The sequence below is a fragment of the Sparus aurata genome, chromosome 1 (assembly GCF_900880675.1).
Source record: "Sparus aurata chromosome 1, fSpaAur1.1, whole genome shotgun sequence".
NCBI classification, from domain to species: domain Eukaryota; kingdom Metazoa; phylum Chordata; class Actinopteri; order Spariformes; family Sparidae; genus Sparus; species Sparus aurata.
This window is the reverse complement of record NC_044187.1, coordinates 22752124-22772587: the sequence shown is the minus strand read 5'-3', so window position 1 is coordinate 22772587 and position 20464 is coordinate 22752124. Positions and strand designations below refer to the sequence as shown.

At 44.2% G+C, this 20464-nt stretch overlaps 1 protein-coding gene across 1 annotated transcript in view; it reads left to right on the top strand.

The window, feature by feature from the left end:
- Positions 1-20464, top strand: part of tnrc6c2 (trinucleotide repeat containing adaptor 6C2) — a 138767-nt gene that overhangs the window by 58418 nt on the left and 59885 nt on the right. The window lies entirely within an intron of this gene.

Below are 20464 nucleotides of genomic sequence, written 5' to 3'. Positions count from 1 at the left end.
GAGAGAGAGAGAGAGAGAGAGACTGTCAGAGAGAAAGGGGGGAATAATGAACAGAAGCGTGCAGCTCCTCAGAAATGGGAAAGGTGTTATAATAGATGTGGACAGACGTTCTCTGTCAGCAGCCGGCGTTCACTTCAGCCTCTCATCTCCTGCATTAACACCCCTGTGCCCTCCCTTCTCTCTACCCCCCAACTCCCCTCGACTTTCCTCTGTAACCTCTTGCTATATTTGGCCATCAGCCCCCCCACCCCCCACCCGTCTCTCTCTATCTCTGTCTGTCTCACTCCCGCTGCAGTCTGACACCACCACACCTCTTTTTTTATTTGGTATTCTTCCCGCCTGCTTCCTCTTTTCCTTCTTCTGCTCTTCCTTTCCGTCTCTCTCTCTCTATCTCTCTCTCTCTCTCCCCTCTCTCTCTCCCCTCTCTCTCTCTCTCTCTCTCTCTCTCTGCTGCAGTCTCTCACTCAGATCTACATATCTTCAACAGTAATTGACATTTTCCATTCGCCAGCCTCTTTTTCCTATCGGCTGCCAGCCAGCGTCACCAAGGCAACTGCGATAGGCCCCTGTGCTTGGCGAGTGTGTCGGTGGTGGGGGGGGGGGAGGTAGGTCTGCCTCTGCACTGGCTTCTCCTCTCCCCCAGCACACACACACACACACACACACACACATACTCACACAGAACTCCTCTGACCTGACAGGACCCTCGGCAACCCACTTAGGGAATAGTTAATAAGCAAAAAAAATAATCATGAAGGTGGCGTTCAATAAGGGCGTTTAAGCTAATTCAAGGAATTAATGAGCATTTTATGATCCCCCAGGGCAGAGAGCGTTGGCGAGAATGGTCATGTACTCTATGTACACACATATAATCCTCCAATACGTTGTGTCCATATGAATTATAATATAGAGAGCTATTAAATACAATAGGCATTTCATGTCTTTGTTGGAAACATAAGAGCAGTGTAGCCAGTTGATGTACACTCTGCAGTACCATTTAGATGGACAGATGGTTTATCGCTCTATTTATCTTCCATCTGACTCTGCACCCTGTGTTTTAATTCTTCTCCTTCTCTCTGTATCTCTATCCATCTTTTCTCATGTGTATGTCGCTCTCCTTCTCCCAAATATATAAAGTAACTAATGTCCCCCTTGAGTTCATTTATGACTTTAATTACCCTGAAAAGAAAGGAAAGCTCTGGCAGTCAAATAACTATTCGATGATTAACTCTGCTTCCCTCCAGCCGCTCTCCCCAACTTCAGCCATGTTAAGAAAGGGATTTTTAAAGACATGTGGATGCACAACCCTCACGTATACAGAGGAGGATTAGGTTATGGCCAGTGGAAACATTTGGGCGGTTCTGACCTTTCTTCTCTGTTTTTAATTCTGAGGGGAAAATCCCCAAATTGCAGGAAAAAAGTCTTTGCGTACACGTAAAGAAAATGTCTGTGTTGCATTTTATATAGTTGACAAATCTTTGCATGCTCCTAGCACTGGCATTGCCCAAAATGATCATCTGCCAGTCTAAATGTTGGCAAATAAAATGAAATTTAAAATGTAACTACAGCATGGGTGACAAAGGAACAAAACTAGAGTCAAAAGTTTGCCTTAATTGATGACAAAATTGTCCGTTTTCACCACCCCTCAAAAGAGAGAGAGACTCTCTACAAAACTCCTGCCCTTCCTGTCTCCTCTCCTAATGATCTGCCAGCAGTTAATGCCAACCAGAGTTCAAGTTTCACTGAATGTGAAGGCAGACGAGCCAGGAGAAAGATGAAGATCAATGTGAGCAGTGTGGGATGGAACGTGCAATTGTATTGTGTTTTTGTGAGTGTGACTGTGTGTGTGTGCACGCACGTGTGTGTGTGTGTGTGTGCTGTCACCTCACAGTGTGTCCTGAGGCCAAGTAATGAGAGAGAGTCGAGAGATCTGTCACTGTTCTCTGTCGTTCAATAGTTGTTTCTTTCCTTTTACTCATTATTTTGTTTCTCTCTATGGTTATTTTTGATTTACATCGCCACTTTCAAAATGTCTTCTTTCAAAACGTTTATTAATCTGAGGTGATATTTTTAAATTGTGCACAAGTTTAAGGTTGCACAAAATTAATTGCAGGTTTTCAGATGAATGTTGGACATATTGAGGTGCCACCACACTAAAATTATTCAACTAGTGAATACACCAGAAAGCTTTTCTCTATTCCTGGTTTGAAATATTTACACAATAACACAAAGAGTAAAAACTTGCATCGTGCACAATTTGAGTTCTGCCAACAGGTTAAAAGATGTCTTTTGTAATGGTAACCTATGGAAAATCAAATTTGCTGCAAGGCTGACCTGCTTTGCTGTATCCAGATCCAAAGTGAAAAGTCCCTGTTCCAGCGCCAAAACACTCTTTTGTAGTGATGCATTTTCAAACTCAACTTTGAACTCTGACACACTATATGCTGCTTTCAGCAAGCATGCCTTCCAGTCTGGGTCAGATAGAAGCTCATTCTGGCTGGGGGGAACAAATGACATTGCCTAACCTGACAAAGATGGAGGAAATATTTCACAATAATAAAGGCCCAAAGCATTTTATTAGCCAGGTGTACTTAACAATAATGGAAGAGTATCCAAAACAAAACATACACCGATCAAGAGAGAGGTGGGAGTCCGACCTGGGCATTAAAATACATGAGGACCTGTGGTCTCGCTTGTGTCAGAACAGTTTATTCGCCACTATAAATGCCAGATTTAAACTGGTTAACTTCAATTTCCTTCATCAACTTTACCTCACCACTCAAAAATTACACCGGTACAACCCCTCAATCTCAAATGTATGTTTTAGATGTGGTATTGCTGAGGGTACCATGTTGCACTGCACATGGCAATGCGCTAAGGTAACCACATTTTGGTATGATATATGTGACACGCTAACTAAAATCATGGAAACACCGATTCCATTAGATCCAGGACTCTGTCTTTTAGGAAATACAACAAACTTGAATTTAACACAGAGTTCCAGGAAGTTTATTGACATAGCTTTTACTGTTTCCAGAAAATGCATCGCATTGACCTGGAAATCCGACGCCCCCCTCTCCATATCGAAATGGATATCAGAAATGATGACATGCTTACCTCTAGAGAAGATCACATATGTCATAAGAAATAAGATACAACACCTTTCTGAGTATCTGGCAACCTTTCATTGAATATATCGAAACTTTACCCCCAACAGCTGTAGACTCTCTGTAAACCTTGAACTGGTTCAATATAACAATTAATAATAACTTCCAGGTACAATGTTTGAAGTGTCTTTGACACAACAGTCATAATGTTTCCATAATTTTCCTCTTATTATTATAAATTATATATACAGATTATATGTCTTTATTTATTTTCCTAAATAATTCTACTATCTATCTTTTTATTTATCTGTCTTATTATTTATATTATTCTGTATGTGGGAATGAGTTGTATTGTTTTGCATAACTGAAAACTTCAATATAAAGTATTTGAAAAAAAAAAGAAGCTCATTCTGGTTACTTGCTTCCCCTGCCTACTCATGAACCCTCTACATTACCAAGCTAACTGCACACCGGTAGTGAATGCAATGGAAGCACTGCTGCCCTTTTTTGTACATATGTGCTGGCTGGGTTTGACAGAGTTTGACTCCGCAGGGATTTGCATTCCACCACAACAGGTCTTCAACTAATGTGGCACTTGTCTCGAGTGGATTTGATTTAAAATAGCATTGTATTTTTTGTTGGTGGTCAGTTGCTAATCATCGTGGATTTTCAGGCTGTTTTACAATTTTCGAAGCAGAGATGTTATTACAAAATTGATTCAAAAAGCAGAATAGGAAGCTACCAGTTGTCTCTGAATTAGCTCATTTGATGTGGGGTGTGTTGGACCGGCTCCTGATGGTCCACAGTCCACGTTTAGAGGACTTAAACTTAACTTAACTTTTTTAAGCCAAACCATGATGTATCCCAAACCCTAACCAAGTGTTTTTTGTGCCTAAACTTAACCAGATCATGAGCACAATGTACAGTTTTGAAGCATCACACTCTTCCAACATTTATTCTGGCAATTGAGTTGTTTTAATATATCACCTTGTCCATGAACATTTCTTCCTGACTCATATAGCGAGATTCTCATTAGAAATGGTGGTTGTTTAACAATGAAGCAGTGGCAGTTCTAGACCAGTTTTAATAGGGGGGCCAGGTTGGGGCCGGCTTTTTTGTAAGGGAGCACATACAACCTGGGAAAAAGGATAAATCCCTCATTCAGAAAAAGCAGTGTTTACAATTTCAGCAATTTTGATTGGGTAGTAAACTGCTGAGACACTTTATTTATGCCTTTCCCTTCAAAACAAAATCATTGCAAGAAATCTGTCATTATGTTATTAATGCAGACTCCCTGTCAGGGGGTCCAGACTCAGAGTCACAGGGGCACTGGCCCCTGTTGCGCCCCCCCCCCCCAGAACCGCCCCTGCAATGAAGACCGATGATCCTACAAAATTACATATTGCAAGTTTAAGTATGTACTTATTCAGGACCTAATTCATGTGGAGTGAAATTTCTGCCCGAACAATAACAGTCTGGACCATGAAGAACACTTTAGACCTCACTTTGATTATCTTATGTTAACCTGAATTTCCTTTTCTTTCTTTTCTTTTAAACATCTCAGACACACACATAGAGGTCCAGATTGTCCATCTCTCCACTATTGTCCAACAGTACAGCTGCTTTGTGGTTCCCCTGCATTAGTGTTATTGTGCTCAGATGGAGAGGTAGGAGCTGATAGTGGTGTGCGTTGGCGTAACGGAGAAAGCAGATAATCAACAGGACCGGGACCACGTCTCATGGTTGCTGAATTGAAGACCGGTGTGATTTCCGTCAGCACCGGGCTTCATTCCGCAACCAATGGAGATTCTGGCCGTGATAAGGAATGAGAGGATGTATGAGATATGACCTCTCTGCAATAAAACATGCCCACACTCACACACACAGCCCAAGCTTTATCAGATACACACATCCAATCTGTCTTGTCGTTAAAAAATGCATCTTTTTGGTTACCATGTAAAGCTATCCCAGAAATAGGCGGTTGGCATGGCCTTTGCAGAGCTAAGAATGGCTTTCTCGGCTTTCCATTCTGTGGAATAAGAGTCTCAGTCAGCAGCTTTGGGACCATGTCACTTTTTACTTGCATCTACAGGACACTGAGGGAAAAAAAAGCTCCTTGCACCCAAATTGCTCCATTTCTCTCTTTTGTCTGTTTTTCACACTCACACATACACACATTCACACTTTTTAAACTCTCCTCTTCAAGCCCAAGTCTTTCTCCCTTAATGAGCAACTAAATTATTTCAATTAAAGTGTCACCTGTCAGTCAAGCACGCTCCAGGTGATGTTTTGTAATGCTGAGCTGACAGTGGAGATCCCCGAACCGAATTGCCGGCGGAATTCATTTCAATCATCTCCGCCGTGCGTGGTTGAACTCGGGGACTGGCACAATTCCCCCCAGCCTCCGCCGATACACACACTCCTGTACTGTACGTCCTACCTCCACCGCCATCACCACCACCCCCTCCTCTCCCCTCCCTCCCTCTCTCCCTCCCACATGTCTCCTCACCTTAATTAGCTCCAGATTAAATTAAAAGCTATATGTTGGCGTTAATTGATTTATCTTGAGACAGGCTCTATAATTACAGGTTCTCAATGGAGAGATCTACGCAGTGACGACGCTCTGGGCTTCCCTCACTTCATTGTCTTGTTCTGTGTGTGTGTGTGTGTGTGTGTGTGTGTGCACATTTATGAGTTGCCGGTGTTTGTGTGTGATCACCACCGTAAGCATAATAAGCATTGTTTGAGCCAGTCAGAGGTTAGCGAGCAGGCACCACTCGATGAGCGAGGGAATAAAAGATGATGCAAATAGATGTCGTCTCGCCATAATGAAACACAATTACAGCTTTATTAGAAGATGTAATTGCTTTGTTAGAGCATCTCAATTTGTCCTTGTTTTGCACCGTTTACTCCTGCCATTACACAATGCACACGCTCATCCATACTTGACCTGCTATGTAATATGTGACACCCCCCACTTCAGTTATTATTCTGCCAGCATGGAGAGTTGTCTTTATTGTCTTTATGGAGAGAAGTGGGCTTTTACTGGTGATGGGTGGTTTGCTGCGAAGTACAATGAGGCAGCCTAAAGGCTGTATCACTGGCAATTGGTATTCTGTGGTGTAACGCAGACACACACACGCACACGCACACACACTCAGCCTGATGTGCAGACACTTCCTGTAACACTCAGGCTTCAGCATGGATACGCACAATTTAAATGCACATGCAGCCAGACCAAAACTATGCGCACACGTTTCCTCTATCTCTCCACCCAAACTCCCCTCGCCCTGCTCATCTAAACGGGAGAGAAAATTTACCTGCAGCACTTTAGCCTGTATCTTTCCACCTATTGTCCCTCCCAGTCAACTGTACGCATCCTAATCAGGGCCAGCAGAGTGCCGGGTGCTGTCTGTCTGTCAGTTGTAACACCACTCGCCGGCTGACCGGCTGGCACCAGGCCTGGAGGTGTGATGTGTCATGAGATGAGCCCAATGGGGGCTATAGTCTGGCTTGAGCACTAGTCAGACAGCTCCGGACATCATGAGAGAGGGAGAGAAGAAGAGAGAGAGAGAAATGGGAGGGGGGGCGAGCAGAGTGAGCTCAGTGAAGTGGAGGCAAAAGAAAGAAAAAGACGATGTAAAAGATTGCGAGCGAGAGGAGAGAGAACAAAGGAGTGAGGGGGAGAGAATGAAAGAAAAAGCTGGTAGCCAACTCAACTGGAGAGGGAGGGAGGGAGGAAGAGAAGGGAGGAAGATGGATAGAGAGAGAAGATGAGAGATGGAGAGACATGGCTCATCTGCTCCTGCTCTCTGGCTGCCGCGAGATTGCAGGATTTCCTAGATCAGCCAACTGTGGAAGTGAATTTTTCCACTGCTTGTCTCCCCCTCGCTCCCTCTCTCTTCCTCCACCTCTCACTTGTACTTTCTCCATCTCCCTCATCCTCTCCGTCCCTCCCGTCTCGTCCCTGTCACTGGGCGATGGATTAAATTCCTATTTCTTTTCCAGTGCTGTTGTGATATCAGATTAAAGTCCCTTATCCTCTGTCTGTGATAACCTGTCTGCCTTCTTTATAGTGCATGCCTCTCCATTGTCACAGTATTCCCTGTTTTTATTGTTAAAGCCTCTTTGAGATCAAAACATCCCTTAAGACTAGATAGACGCATGAAGATCAGAATAACCACATATTTTATACAGTTGCAAACTATGGAAGCCTGATCCTAACCTCTAATGAGGGTCAGTTTAGACATCCATCTGGTGCATCCATCTGTCCATCAAAGTTTTTGAGACAAAACTTCATATCTTGAAATTTACTGGCCAGATTGTTTGATTATGGTAGGAGAAGCAATTTGTTTGTATTGAGTTTTTTTTCTGCTTAAAGACTTTAGAAAAGAAGTGGACGTAGTGGATTTTTTTCTTATGGTCAGCAGGGGATGATTCCACTGGTTGCCAAAATAAGCCATATTGTATGTAAGCTAACGAGAAAATTACCCTACTTCTCACTTGATTTACTTGGGTACCATGTCACCGACAAGTGGCTACCACGACCGCACCCTATCCACCATGGTCACTATGAGTGAGCATGAGTGAGAGGAATGAATGAAAGACTGGTATGAGAAATAAACTGAAGTCTTCCCATCTGAACTTTTGGCAGAGCTTCATTAGAACACACACAGCACAGCCTGGGTAATAAAAGTCCCTTGAAAACTCTCCACCTCCACAGTGAGTGCTTCAGACAAGAGCGACAAAAATAAGGTCTTGCTTTGAATGTTGAAGTAGTCTGTGAAAAAGAAATGTCAGTAAATCACTGCGAGCCATACTGTGGCTTCGAGGAGAATGCCTTCCTGCTTTTGGCACACGTGAATGGAGGAGCAGCACAGGTCACAGCTCAGCAGCAGGGAATGACAGGTCACTGCCTTTAAAGCTAACCCTAACGATTAAAAGGCAATGGCTGGAGTGCGCTAATACCCAACATGTTAGGAAACCCACAGGAAGCCTGGAGAGAGTGTGCAAACTTCACGAGGAAAGGCTGTTTTCACATTCGATCCTCTTTAAAGAATCCTCTGACCTTCTTGCTGTGAGGTGACGCTGCTGAACCACCGTGCCGCCTCAACATCATGCCAGCCAGTAGCCCAGTAGGACTGTACAAGATAACAACATAAAAAGCAATGAAAAATGCTTATCTGTACACGTAAAAAAAATATAATGGGAAGTGTTCCAGAGTCCTGCTGAGAAAAGCTGTAAGCTAGTGATAAGTGGTTAGCCTCAGCCATTCCATATCTGGCTAGCTGACAAAAACCGAAGCCAGCTCCCCATCTAGATTACAGTTAGCCAGCCTGCCTCCATCCATCTCTCTCTTCCTCTGGACGGATGGACAGCAGATTAGGCCCGCTTCCACGGCGGCATGTTATACCCCATCTTGCACTAAGTGACCTATGATTAATTGCACGTTATTAACTTAACTGAGATTGTTCTCCAGATACGTAGGCGTCGATAATGTCTGAATCCTCTTTAATAGGCCACTTCTGACAGTGTTCATAATGTGCCATTTGCCCTGATCCCTCCCTAATGCATTCCCGCTTTGTGAAAATTTCACTAATTTAGGGATGGGGGAAATGGGCCAAAGGGAACGACGAATCAGGAGTGAGATGATTCTCCCACCGGTTAGTTAGCCCACAGGCACAAGTGGATGCCTTTGGGGATGGAGGAAAAAAGCAAAGTTTGTTCATGTGTGAAATCCCCATTCTGGGCTTTTTCTAGGGTGTTCAGTAAGCCTTTAGGTTTACTGCTGGCATCTTCTTTCCTTTTTCTGCACTTTTTTGTGAATAAGGTGGTTGATTCAGTTACTCACTTCACTGATAGACACACAACCAGTGTAGCAGGGCCGGTGGAAACTATTGTAACATTTAACTTAATAAACATTTTAGTATCATGCAAATACCACTCAAATAAGTTGCTGGGCAGAGGATGCATGCATGTACACTATTACAGTAAAATACTAGATAAATAATTGTACTGTAATTTTTTCACACAGTAATGTCGATGAAGATCACACTCTCGCACTTGCATGCTTAGCTGCTTTACAACTTCTCCACCATCACACCATCTCAGTGACCAACATGCATCTCTCCAAGCTCTGATCTCAGGGGGACCACATACATCACATCTCCAAATTGATGTGCCCGCCGCTGTCCTCTCTCCAATCTGCTTTGGTCACAAACTCGTATGCTTCGCCTCACGTCTGGCGGAACACCCAACACCACATGTTTGCTCTCCCATCTGTCCACCGGTGGCTCTCTAATCCCCCTCCTCGCTCTGTCAGGTGTGTTTGAGTTTGTGAGTGTCTGCCAGTGTGAATTTCTGTGTACATGTGCATTTATGTGAGATGTGAAACACAGCAGGGTTTATCTTATGTCTCTGTGTGATGTGCTGCAAACAAAAGGCGGCGTCCACGCGGCCCCAGCCTGCGCTGCAGCAGGACTGTAAACACTGTGCCACTACAAAGGGAAAGCCCTCGCTGCCTGCCTTTCACCAATTAACACCAGAGAAGAAACTCACCGCTTGTGTGCCGTCTGCTGGTGTTTACCAGAAGAAAGAGGCTATCAGAGAGAGGGAGAGAGAGAGAGAGAGAGAGAGAGAGGGAGGGAGCGAGGGAAAACATATTGCTTATTCGTATAGCAACTGTGGTACAATATGCCCGAGCTGACGTTTATGACTGTTCAGATAGCCATAACCACAGCAGGCGGTGACGGTAATAATGCTGTGTTGACATAAGCACAGGTGGGAATATGTCAGCGTTGCGTCGCCCACCGCCAAATTGCCACTTCTATTGTTGAGTAATTAATGCTTAATTAGGACGCTTGCTTCAATCAGCGGTGGGGTCGTTAAGAAAGGTGTCGCGCGCGCCATAAACAAATGTTACCTTTGCGAATGCAAATTGGGCTGTTGTGGTTTTTTTCCCGTGCCCTCTTTTTGTCCTTGTGCCACCAAGCGTGAGGCATGAGCGCACCGAGGCATCCATCTTGAGCTGGATGTGGGTGCTAAAAGATTGAACGGGGGGGCGCAAGGCTTCTCTCGCGCTGCTTCGACCGCCGCTGAGTTGCTGTTTCGCCTCTTTGTTTCTCTTTTTTCTTTTCCCAGGCAGCTCCGATGTGGTTTATTATGTGCTGTGGGTTGTTATTTGGAGATAGATCCCCCCCATGCCACTGTGCTGTCACACTCCAACCTATGTGGAGGGAGGCTGTGAGGGGCGAGGAGGGTTGGATGGGGTGGGGAGGTACAGTCATCGGAGAAGGGATTGTGTGTGTGTGTGTGTGTGTGTGTTGGCGGGGTAAAGCTTAGTTGGGGGAGGAGAGCCGGGGAGAAGAGTAGAGCATGCAGCGTGCAGCTGGAAGAGGCAGAGATGAGCGGAGGCGTGAAATTGGCACTGCACCGTCCACCACCCACAGCCCCCACCTCAATCTCAACCCAGCTCCGGCTTGCCCCCTCCGCTCCGTTCCACCGAGGAAGGGACCATGTCTGCACTGGCTGTGTGTGCGTCCGTGTGTCTGTCTAAGCCACGTATGACACTTGGTGGTTCCTGTTTGCCCCGCCAAAGTGATGCATTCTCTCACTCCCTCCCCTTATATATGTCTAACACATCCACCCAACCCAACACACACACCCACCCACACACACACACACACACACACACACACACACACACTTCACCCCCACCATCCCTGTCCCTCCTATGGAGTGGTCATAACTCACCTTAATTGTATTTCGTAGGTGGCACTCAGACGTAGAGTGCATAGTGAAATGTGGCTGAGACCGTGAGAGAGCAGTAATGGGAGTGAGGGCAAGGTGCTGGAAGGAGGGAAACGATCGACCTATTGGCCCCTGAAAACACACATTATGCATTTAGGGTGCACACACACACCCTTGCACGGACACAAACAGGCTCACCGTGGGCAGGTATATAGAAACACACGTGAAAAAAACACTAATGTGGACATGTGAGCATTTAAAATGGCACACTCACATTATACACCCTCTAAAAGTCAGAAACACGTGCCCGATGCACATACTTGTACGCATATTATACGTTGTCTGATGATTGCTTTCCTTCTCCTTTATTCAGCCTTACCATGAGCAGTGTGTGTGTGTGTGTGTGTGCGTGTGTGTGTGTGTGTGTGTGTGTATTTGTATTTGTGTATTTCATCCCGAACGAACCTGTTAATCAGTGTCATAGTAAATGAGAGGCCTGGGGTGTGAGGTTGTGGGGGCATGATAAGCTCATCTGGCCATTGAGAAGGTTTCCTCCGCTGCTGTGTTGACTGGTCTCAGGTAATTAAAGCAGCGGCCACAACTGTGCCGTCCAGTCCCCCGTGAGTCTTCCATTGTCAGTCCATTAGCAACTAACCTGGGCAATCTGCATTCGGGTAGACACACACTAAAGAAAGCCAGTGTGACACTAATCAACTGTGTTGGCAGTCTATTGAAGGATCTATTATGTGGTATTTATCTGAACACGTCCGAGGCAGGTGGGTGAAAAGGGATGGCACAAGACAAGATATGCAAAGGACACAATACTTGAACTGTCCATCATCCAGTTTGTTGAAGCAAACAAATCGTGGCTGACTGTGTTGTTTCAACATCATAATTAATGTTTCTCCAGCACTATTATTGCATCTGACCAAAAAGTCCACAAACGAAGGAGGTGGCTTTACTTTTAGATATTGTTGACTTATTTTTTTCATTTCTTTCATTTTCAGTTTTCTGTTGCAGTTTGGTTCTATCACATGGTTACATTTAGGATCACAAGATTTGGGTTTAAAATAGACCCTCATACAATGTTAACCCCGTGTTTCAAAGGCTTACTTCTCCTATGTGTGTATTTTTTTGCGGTTGAAAAGCTATGACATCACAGAAACGTGATAATGGTCTAATAATGGTCCTGGGTTAACATTAGGATGTTGAATCATGTCTAACAAGATAGCTATAATAACGTTATGAGACGACAGAATGGCAGGATTGTGTATTTGTTTTGGAGTTCAGAACCTCTTTTACGCATCTCTCCTTTTTCTCTTCACTTTTTATTACTGGAAGATTTTGTGAGGAGAGTGTAAGAGGAGGACATTATTAATGGACAGTACAGTATTCAGCATGTTTAATCTGTTTTGCTTTTCTAAAGTACCATTTTGAATTGGTTCTTTAAGGAAGAAGAAAGATTTCTTGTATGTTTTGGAGTTTGTCTCCATCAGTAATCAGGGCGGGTTGTTGTTGTGTGTGTGTTTGGGGGGGGTGCACTTTTGGACAATGTGTTAAGCGTGCTTCTATCAGACATGGACTAGTAATGAGATGCCAATTGACTTTCCTCTGCAGCCTTCAGCGGCCAAGAAGAAAGAGAGCAAACCTCTCCATTGTTATCTCTCCCTCCTCCTCTTTCATCCCTCCCTCGATGGTCAAAAGAAGGAAGGTAATTCCAGCCAGGTCCTACTTCACACCTTCAATTTGTCTTTTGCTTCTCCCATCACTGCCCTCCCTCCTCCACCACCTCACCCCTCCTTTCCTTTACATGTCGCCGTCTCTCCATCTATCTTTCTGTCTCTCTCAGTCACTCGCCCTATCTCTCCCGTCTGCTTGTCTCTCTCTCTCTCTCTCTCTGTCTCTCTCTCTCTCTTTCTGCCTCTCCTGGTGCAAGGTGATGGAGGCGGGTGTGTGTGGGTCTCGGAGAGCACGCCTCAGGGATTATACAGCCCGCTCGCATGAAAGATTCATGATGCTCGGGAGTGTGTGTGTGTGTGTGTGTGTGTGTGTGTGTATGTGTGTCCCTCCCGCTCAGGCGCTGACTGAAAAAAGGGAACAGGGAGAGACGGAGAAAAAAGGAAAGAGGGTGGGGGGAAGGCGGGTACAGAGTGTGAGACAAATTGACAGAGCACAGTAGGGCTAACTCTCAAGCCTGCGATTACACCACTGGCTTCTTTGCACACATTTTCAGGCGCCATCTTGTTTAGGCCTGCATTACAAAAATGACCAACGACAAAAGTTTGGAAACTGAAATGTGTAAATCATCGTAGAAAGTTGATGATTTGAAAGAAAGATGACGAATTGGTGATAAAGAAGTAGAGGTCTTTCGGCCCAATCAGAAGAGGACCTGAGAATAGACTCTATTTGTGAATCAAAATCTTATTATGTAAAGGAACATTATGTAGAAATTGACTTTTTGTGAGATTAGGTGCCCCCCACAGTTTCTGAGTGCAATACCAGTGTCATAAATAAAAAGCCCAGGTCTGTAACAATTCATCATGATGTAGGTGCTGAGCACAAACAAAACTTTCTACATCATGACAATGTTATGTGTTGAACACGTGTATGTTGAAGTAAACATGTATGTAACACTGTGATCCTGCCATCTCACTGAAGTTACATAGTGCAGAAGCAAGTGATAGAGACAGAGACACCGCTCCTTTTGTTACAAGACACTGTATCATCAGAATGATTTTGAAGCTGTTAAAAAAGTGACATAATATTGCATTAATAGCTATAAAATCTATAATCTATAATTTAGACCTGGTCAAACAGAAAAGAGTAGACCAATAAACACCTGTGATACATACCATATGAAACCATACGGTTGTGATCATGACCATATATTATGTGACATATCACACAGAAACCTCAAATTCAAATCTAGTTAGCAGAACACTATTTTTGCTTGAGCAACAGGATAGACTAATAACAAAGATTTTTTCAGTCTGTTGCATTGAAATGGGGGAACTCTCCGAAGTTGTTATTCTCAGTTCAGAACACGCTAGTGTCTGCTACTCTTAACACTTTTATAAAGTACAAACTAGCAACTGTGCAGCTGCCATTCAGTGCTAATGCACACAATGAACTGACCTGTTAATATCCAACCTTGTGCTACTTATTATGGACCTAAGCGCCTGAATAAGAGCTTGTGTTGGACTGATACATTCACAGTTTCAACACTTATCAGAACACATTGGTTCATAATACTATTAAGTCACCAGGAAACACCTGCCAGAGCCTGACATAAATGAGGAGGCTGTGACGCTGGTCTCGACACAGCTTAACACACACAAAATACACAGGCTCGCTGTCCCTCTAGGTTAATTAGTTTCTTGTGCCGTCGATTACTGTTCAGCATCCTAACTGTGATGATACAGCAAAAATAACAGTTTTTAAAAAGTATTTAAGAAGGAAGGTACACTTTAAAACTCCTTCTGTCCTTAAGCCCCCCCACCTATCTCTCTCTCTCTCCATCTCTGTCTTTCTCTGTCTCTCTGTCTCTCTGTGTGTCTCTCTCCCTCTCTCTGCATGTAACTCCCTTCTTGCCAGGAAGGACCGGCTGGCACAATAAGTGGCTTCTCAGCCAGAGGAAGTGTGTCGCTGCCAAGTGTCTATTGGTGTAAGACAACTCTATTCATGTGCCTTCACCTTGGCAGTCTGTCTGTGAACAGAGGGGAGGGAAGAAAAAGTAGTGGTGATTGGGGTTTGTGGCATGTGTGTGTGAGTGTTTGTGTGTGTAATGTGTATGTGTTTATCTAAACCTTACTGGGCGCTCTAATAGCCCCTTGCAGGCCTGCCCCCCCCCCCCCCCCACTTTCCTCTCTCCAGCATCTTCAAACACATTCCATTATTGCCTCTTTTGATTGCATTTCAGATTAGAGAGCGCCGGTAGGAAAGCGGGCAAGGGAGTCAGGTAGACAGGGACAGAGGGAGAACGAGATGGATGGGAATGAGAGACAGAGGGAACGTAGGAGGAGAGGAAGGGCAGATGAAGGGGAGAGACTAAAAGACAGGCGGACAGACAGAGGATGAGAGAGGGAGTTTAAATGAGGGACAGACAGAGAGGGAAAGAGGAAACTGAAAAAAAAACGGAGAGAAAGAGCCTCTGGGGGCACATATTATACGGCCGTTACCCCCCTCCAGTGCGGCAGCGAATGGGAGAGGCTGAGTACCCACTATTCCAGTGACCTTGGAGGTCAGTCTGAGGAAAGCAGCATTAATCAAACTGACGCCCAGGCTGAGGCGGATGATAGCAGGCAGCAATGCTCAAAACAAACCCTCCCACCCCCACCCATCAACACCACCACTAGCAACCCCTCCAACCCTCCTCACATATACATCTACCTCCCTCTACATTGATTTGCATTCCTGGTCTGCCTTCATATATTTTCTCTTTCTGTTCACATATCACGCTCTTTTTTTCCTCTCCTTCTTTCCATCTCTCTTTTTTCCCCCATCATCCACCTCCCCCTTTCCTCCTCTTTGTATGCCCTAAACCCTCTCTGGATCCCCTGCTACAAACAGTGAATTAACCCATCTCCACCCTGTGTTAATGGACTTCTAAATATCAGCCCTTGCCTGTGGATATGCCACCAACATTTACATTGGATGTGAGATTGAGTTAGTTGCCTTCTGGCCACTCGCAGACACGTATATATCGATTTGCTTGTTTTGCTCTCTGCGTTGGTGCATATTCTGTGGAAAAATGTGCTGGCGGGGAGTCAGATTCACATGTTTGTTTCAATGCATGTGTGTATGTGTGTAATGAATGTGGGGAGGTATGTAAAAAATGACATGCAGCGACACCTTTTCTCTAATGTCAAACATTCATGTAAATGGCATCATTATCGTACAACATTGCACAGTATTTTGTGTAGTGGAAGTGTAAGTATGAAGTACACTACAGGTCCTGATGAGTACCACTGCAAATGTGAAAAAGTTGTATAAAATCTTTTGTGGCTCCAGAGGAAGCTGCATGTAATCTGATCAATTGCCTCCAATTATGCTAAGTAGGGGCTAAATTGCATTGTGGGTAATGTAGGCACCAGGCTTTAAAAAGCAGTCTACTTGTCTATCATTGCACTTCTAGCACTGTTGGGCTCATTATGGACAGTTTAAAATCAAATGATCAAAGTCGATTAAGCAGAACCAGAGATATCACCTCTTCTATTCCGTGCATACCTGGTACTTTCATTACCCACAATGCAAGGAAGCCACTAAGTGACACCACTGGAGGCAGTTTATCAGATTACATGCAGCTTCCTCTGGAGCCACAAATGGCTTTATGCTACTTGTTTTCACATATGCAGTAGTACTGCATACTTCAATGTGTAAAAGTGGTGAAGTTACCCTTTAAGTCATTTTGTCCCTTTTTCAAAAAATAATTAATTACATTTCCTGTTGTGGTAGGCTGATATTTAGCAGCAGTGCGTCCACCTGTCAGTTTTTGGACATATACATCTACAGCAGGACCACCCTGAACCAAATATATGATTTTAACTCTGTACCCTGCCCCAAGGCAATGCCAGACAGCCAGCCAGAAAAAAATAAAGTCAACAAGCAAGTCTGTACATGTGGCAGGTATGTGTGTCAGTCAGTACAATCCAATCAATACACCCAGGGCCCTTACTGAATAAGGTGTGCATGTGCAAGAGAGAAAGGGAGTGGGTGTGTTTGGGTTGGGGGTGGTTATAGGAGGCTGGGTTAATCTGTGACCGCTCGTCTGCGCTGATGATAGTATTGATCTGGTGAAGATCATGTGAAGGTCAGGATATGTTGTCTCTGTTTAGACCGCCTTGATCTTAATACACTGTATGTCCTTTCACTGCAGGTGTATAACAGTTGATGCGACTTCATTTCTAATAGAAACATCAAATATAAAAGCGGAGGGGCTATAAAGAGCAAAGTGGCAGATGGAAAAATTAAACCGTGGCTTCAGGTTTTACAAGTATGTGTTCAGAGGTGAGGTGGACAATAGGTTCTGAGTGATAGGCAAGTTGAACAACTCATCCGTGGCATTATTATAATCAGTTACCATAGTAAATAGAGGATTTAGGCAGAAAAGTGGATCCTGTGATGTTAGCATCTTTTGATTGACAACCTCCACCTTCCCTCTCTGTGGGTCATTATCATCATTTCAGAATGATGAAACAGAAACTACGCTTGTTAGCACTTAATTATTCATTTGAATCCATAAAGGCAATCAATTAAGCTTAAGTGTGCAATAAATCTGATTAACCAGTCAGTTCCCAAAACACCATAAAATCCACGCAGGTCTTATACCCTGGTAATGAGTTTGCAAGTAGGGAGGGGGAAGGGGCTAATAAGTGAGGGTGCTCACCCACAAACACACACACATATGCACACACCCTGGTGTACAAACCACTGTTGTGGTTGATGCTTTTTTTCTCTTTTTTAGGAGAAGGGTGGGTGATAATTTAACATATTAGCTATTGGGGATGAAAGATAAGCAGGGCTTAATGTATGCTAATATTAAGGTCTGCAGCCTGTAACAAAATAAAGCAAGGTCATCAGGAAAGGCGCACTTGTAATTAATAGATGAATTCATTACAAAAACAATGACTCAGTTCAGAAACACTCATTAACAAGATAAGGCATTTGAAATGAAAATAGACACATTAATGTGTTGACAATGAGAGCCACTGGATTCAACCTTGAGTTGCTGTTAATGCTGTGTGTGTGTGCGTGAGTGTGTGTGTGTGTGTGTGTGTTTGATTGGGCATCTGCCGGCCTCTTTTTCTGCCACCGCTGTATCATTCCTCATTATTCTCTGACACACACGCTCTGCTTTCCTCCCTCTCTTGCAGCCTTCTCCTCTCCCTCCCTCTCCCCTCTCTCTTGCTGGCCTTTACCTGCTCGCTGGCCTCAGGGGAAATTACCACAGCTCAGAAACGCTGTCCTACTGCACCGCAACGCTCCGCTCTGCCCTGCCTCCCTCCACCCGTACAGCACGCACATATGGACACAGGCAAATACACACACACATGCACACATGCACTCACACACAAGCATGCATGCACACAAAAACACCCCCACATGAACACAGAGGTTGTACAACCCCTTCCCCACCCCTAGAAATGCTCCTTTACCCGCCACTGCATAGACTGTTTCTTCTTGCTATTGTCCTTCACCCATAATATTTTATGTACTAGAGAGGCACAGCAATATATGGAGGATTAGGAGCGCTTTGTGGTCAAGATCTGCACTGTATTTGTATGCAAGGACTAGTCTAATCCATGTGTTTTTATGAACAGTATAACAGAACATACACCAATGTTTGTATGCACATGTATGCACGTGTTTTAGTGCAGGGGAGTGCGAGTGTGCATATATTTCCCTACGAAGCGGCTTTTATGTGTCGAACCTCTTCTGTTCAGGGTAATTCACTCTTTAGTCTTAATGAAAGTTAATGAAAAGTATCCCTCCTCCTCCTCCTCCTCCTCTGGACTTCAATGCCTTCAGCTACTTGCAGTCTGTCTTATCTCCCAATGCAATGCTGCAGACCTTGGAGATGAGCAATGAGCAACTCGGCAGGGTTTTGCCACTCTTTCGCTATTATTTAATGGTTAGGCACTTCAATCACATTGCTAATCAGAGTGAGAAAACTTACAATGAATTTTTCAGCTCCATCGCACACAGCCACAACTTGCAAATTTCGCCTTGAAGTTGCAGGACTGGGAAACTTGCTGCGCAACATTCTCCTTTTATCTGCAGTTAGGAGATGGTTTAATTCGGCACCTTCCTCTGTCAGAATTATCATCATGACGGTCCCTTTGCATATGTCAAGTCATGCCTTTGGAAATGTCACTTTGTGCACAGCAGCAGTAGCTCGCTGTCTGCATTTTGATTACTCACATGCATAAAGTCCAGACTGTGGAGGAGGATTGAGTATTCATAATCAATAGTCAAATACTGACACCCCCAACACATCAGTCATTCTGCATCACACAGCACAACTATAAATGTCTTCTTTCTCGAATGCAGTGTCTGAGGAATGAGGATTTAAAACCAAGATCTGCTTTTGTACTCAGTGCTGTCACGAGATGTTTGGCTCTCCCTCAGATCATGTTTGTTTGGTTAATTCCACTTGATTAAACGTTAAGGCGATGCATTTGAAGAGGGGCTTTGTATCGTAGAGAAAGGCAAAAAATAGATTTTGAGCACTAAAAATTCATTTGATGATCCTATAAATTCAACTGGTCCGTCATAAACTATGGAATATATTTTGACTAGTAAAGCAAAGATATAGCCTGTTGGGATTCTTTTTATGTAATTTGTCTGCTGATGCGTCTGCCTTTTATGAATGTGTGTGATTATTAATGATTCTGGATGGAGATACGTTCTCTCATGGGAAACATGTTTAAATGATAAAATGTAGCCATGGAGCTCGTGCATCAAATATGCATGTAGCCACGTAACGTGCCAGTGTGTTTTTGTGTATTTGTGAGGTGACTGTAAAGTGAGTTTGCGTATGGCAGGCATAAAAATCAGTGGTTTGGTGTATGCACGTGCATCCTTGTGTGAATTTGTGCATGTGTGCGTGTTAGTCTGGTATACTCCGGCGGCAGGCTTGAAATTAAAACCTTATGCAGAACACGGCTCATGATTGGACTGGAATTAAAACAAAAGAGAGAAGAGCACACTGGGAAAAAATGGAGAGGAGAGGAGAGGAGAGGAGTATTGTCTGCGAGGGGAAGAAGTGAGCAGTAGGCTCTGCTGCAGTCCTACAGCTCGTGTCTGGGCTGCTTCTTATCAGGATGTCAGACGGACCTTTCCCATTGGCTCGCTTCTGTCTGTCTGCAGTCTGCTAAAATGTGAAAGCAATTGGGGAAATTGGTGGAGTCAAAGAAAACATCTCAGAGGCATCTAAGAGGAATAGCTTCAATGAGCGGGAGAGTGGATGTGCATGAGGAAAGCTCACATGCACACATAAACACACAAGTAGTTCTTGCCTTTGATGGTTGAGATCATGTCAAACCACTGTCATTATTTCAAGTCTCAGTCATCCATTGTGGTTCATAGATTTCCATCTCCGTCTTTGATAACTCATGTGAGTCTACATGAAGAAGACTTGAGCTACAAGTAGCGTAGCCGCTGTAGTTTGAACGATGTGATGCTTCAAGTAGGCACTTCCAATTAACTCTGTGACAACATGTTTACATAGATCGCAGTTTATTTTGGTGGCATTAATGAAAAGCAAAACAGTTTAACAGTCTGTGATCAACAATGAACTACATATCCCTTAAGGCGTTTCTCAAGGCATTCCGCTCTGCTCTCACCTCTCTTAACCCTGAGCACGGAACATCTGCTTTCTCCATTCAGTTGGAGCATGCTATTTTAATAGCTCTGGGCATCTTGCCTTGAAAAGGAGAAAAAAAAGCTTTTGGCCGGGGGCCCCTGGCTTTCTCATTAGCAGTCTCTCCCAGTGATGTATAGGAGGCCAGAGCTTTGCTGAGACAGTTCTCACTGGTCAGCCTTCGCCTTTGTGGACCGCAGCCTTGACCTATTCCCACCTCACAGTGTGTGTGTGGCTGTGTGTGTTT